Source organism: Thermobia domestica, chromosome 13 (assembly GCF_964235325.1).
Source record: "Thermobia domestica chromosome 13, izTheDome1.hap1.1, whole genome shotgun sequence".
In the NCBI taxonomy this organism is placed as follows: domain Eukaryota; kingdom Metazoa; phylum Arthropoda; class Insecta; order Zygentoma; family Lepismatidae; genus Thermobia; species Thermobia domestica.
The window spans coordinates 56,496,305-56,500,233 of record NC_137466.1 but is presented as its reverse complement, the minus strand read 5'-3'; positions in this window follow the sequence as shown (position 1 = coordinate 56,500,233).

Here is a 3,929-nt window from a genome sequence, read left to right as displayed (position 1 = left end):
TTATAGGCTGCTTATGATAGTCTTTACATAAAGTTGGTATATAACGTAAATTATCCAATTTTCCGTTCGCTTCAGAACCATACAGTGATTGAAAGAAAACCTCACTTTGGCACTGTTGAAATCGATTTTTCTCTAAGCTCGTCAACGCACACAGCAAATTTGAATTGCAGTTCAGTAAGGAATAGCACAAAATCATCTATAGTTCCAATTTCTTCGGGTCGATGCAACATACTGCACGCAGCGCCGCAACAGAGGATGTTTTTTACACAATCTATGGTAACCATCTCCACTGTAATGTTCAGCTACATTTCTAAAATATGTTAGCAGTATTAACCATATGTTTCATTTAACTTTACGAACACGCCCTTGCATAGCATCAATGAGAGAAAATATACTAGGGGAAAAGTAAAGTTGAGGATTCTTTTTACGTTAATCTAGGACATTCTAAATTTCTCTCAAGCAGCTACAACAAAATTCTAATCATCTCCCTTATGAGCAGCCATTTGCAAACAATGGGATATAAGGTGCTTGAGCCTGAGGTAGATGCTGATGTAAAGACCTGCACGGGCCGAGCCCGGCCCGCGGACAGGGTTTGGGCGGGCCGACTCTGTATTTCTTTGGGCCGAGCCGGGCTTGGGCGGAAAATATATGGGAGAAAGAGAGGAAAAGATAAAGAGGAAAGGAGGAAAGGTAGAAATATTAGAGAATTTTCCTTTTCCATATCCTTCTTGTATTGCATACCGCTCATACCACTCTGACCTGGATCCAGGTAACTATGCAATTTAAAGTTACCCAAACCCAGCCCAGTTCATAACAAGTGGCGATTGTTTATCTTTAAACTATATGTAAACAGGTATATTTACTTAAATTCTGGTAGTATTTTGAGTTGCTCAAATTAAAGTAAAGTAATGGGCTATAGAACAAAGCATAAAACCTTATCAGAAACAGTGGCGGATTTAACCTGGACCGGGGACCCTATTCCTACCTAGTTTTCTGACTGACAAAAATAATTGAAGCTATTATTTATATATTTTTGAAAGTTCAAAATAAACGTTACCTTTTATTCTTTATTGGAAAATTTTTGAAATATTAGATATAATTTCACTTGCATTTTTTCTATTATGTAATGTGTTAAACAAGCTTGAGGTCCACAATATCAAAATCCAACCTAGCCATAATATACCGTACATAGCGAGAGAATTAAGTTGTAAACTTCTGCAAAAGACATCAAGAATTGTAAATCAATTTGCAAACACAGGCAATCGATGATGTAGTTCTTAAATGGATCATGATTATGTCTTGTGTCTCTGTGTGCTGATACCAAAATATAAGCAAATGAAAAAAAAAAGAAAAAAAGCGACAAAGATATGTGCTTTCCCTTATTTTACACGAGAAGCAAAAGTTAACTGTTACAATTTCTTGATATTCCCTTCAAAGTTTTGCTGAATAACACATATTATTCGTAATAGATTAAAAAAAGAAAGAAATCTGAGTTTTACGTCCCGTGGTTATGCCGGCTAGGCTAAAGGAGACGGTGATGATGAGAAATCAATGAAATGTGGAATGAAGAAAGTGGGAGGAAACGGGAGAGCCCCGAGGAAACCCACGCACACGGTGTTTGTCCACAACAAAGTTCATTTGGCTCGAGGTGGGATCGAACCAGGGACCCCATGCACCAGAGATGAATGCTCTACCACTGGAGAGTATTTATATAAAATTAATATTCATGTTCCCCATGTTCACGAAATTGTAACTTCTTTGCGTATTTCCAGCCAGATGTTTCACAGTAGGAAAAGGAAGCTTTTGAATTGAAGGGTTGATTCAAAAACCCAGACAAATCTTTTAAAAAAATACTATTTGTGGTACATTCACACAGTAGAGCAGCTTCTCTTTAACTAGCTTCACCTAGTGTCATTATTCAACTGTTGAAACAACAGTTAAGTTGGGAGATATACGTTAAGGAAATATAAAATGTTTTGCGTAAACTCATGATATACCTACTATAGTCTGGGGTTTGGCTGTCCCCCGCCAGTTGTTATCTCCTAAATCCACCACTACCTCCGAAATATCTTGACATCCATCACTCTCATGACATCCGAAAATATCTTAAACTAACTATATAAATTTAGTCTAATGTAAAAGATTCACGACCTAGCAAATATTGCCTCACGAACCACCACTGTGCTCCGATCTATAGGTTGAGAATCGCTTACATACAGCGTAAACAATTAGAAGAATGCATAGTTTAGTAATTGAAGGCATTGACTGCTTGAAAGAAAGATACAGTTAAGACGTACGAAGACTTTTAATGAAGAACTTAACACTCCCAGTTACAAACATTCGCGAAAATCTTCCACTGTGTCCTTTATTCTCTCTTCTCTGTAGAAACCACTCGCGGTCTTATATCACAGACAATAAAAGCAGTTAGTCCGTAATACTACCTGTAATGGTTCTAAGTACACGCCACAATGTATATGTTAGCGGTCGAAATGCCAAGAGGGTAATGCAGACAACCACCTGGCTGCTTCCTCCAAGAATAATTCAATAAGAATTTCGCTCCTATTGCGAAAGACAAAGGATCTTTGCAATATGATTTCCATTTCAAGCAAGTATTTACTGTTTTGTTCATCAGATTTAATTTGTCGTACTTAGGTTAATAAGCTCATAAGAATCCATTATTTAAGGGGCCAGACTATTAAATATTTTTCAAAAGCTAACAATTTTTCTTTTGTCTATTTTTCGTAAGTGAAAAGAGATAATGAAAGGTAACTTACCTCAATAATAGATAATGTTATTCTACACCTACTAATGTTATTCTATTAAAATACGAATCAGAAAAATGATCAATGTTGCCATCCGTAGAAATTACAGTGTGACCAAAATTTGAATTACCCAAAAATCTTGGTTAAGGCAGCGTCTAGAAAAATGAACTCGAAGGTAATTGATGACATATCATGTTATCTGTGTTTCTTGTTAACTACTTTCTAAATAATATTTGTATTTATTTTGTAATAACTTACATAAGTTTTTACAAAATAAATAAGTTATTGGATATCCAATATTACCAAAATAATACACTGATTATTCTTCCGATTCATATTTTCGGGTATAGAATAACATTATCTATTACAGTATTGTGGTAAGTTACCTTTCATTATCTCTTTTCACTTACGAAAAACAGGCAAAAGAAAAATTGTTAGCTTTTGAAAAATATTTAGTAGTCTGCCCCCTTAATAATAAGTTTGGAGATATAAAATGGAAGAATTCTAAAAGCTTTGAACACGAGAAAGTTATAAACATTCCTCTGATAAGAACTAATACTCGTAGAAGTATCCATATAGCAGTATATCAACTCTTGAACCACACAAGCGATCTCGATCAAATTTTCAACATAAGTGGGGTCCGAGCCTGAGATGGCTTTTATCATTTCACTTTGACGGTGTAACTTAGGGTAGAGGGAGGAGGATAAATATTTAAAAATGATCGAAAATGACTGATATCAGTGTCAAATCCATAATTTTTGGAGTCGCTGAGATGAGCAGTGATACTTCCGATGCCCACATTTGCCCAACAAATTGGCGGAGGAGGGAGATATATAGAAATGATCAAAAATGACCGATATTAGTATCAAATCCATAGTTTTCAGGGTCGCTGAGGTGAACAATAACACTTCCGATGACGTTTAAATCCAAATTCATACCCCATTAGTACTTTATGTCCTAAATGAGACGTATTCTCCCCGTGCAAAGAACGGATTGTAACCAAGTACAACCGGTGCTAGTATGTTGTAACGAAGAAACAATAATCTGCAACAAATTTCACAAATGAGGAAGTTACCAATTGTACGAAACATGAAATTGTTTCATCTAATAAAAAGAAAGGAAAGAAAAAAGGAATCCGCGCTGAAGCAAGAGAGCGTGCAGGGAAGA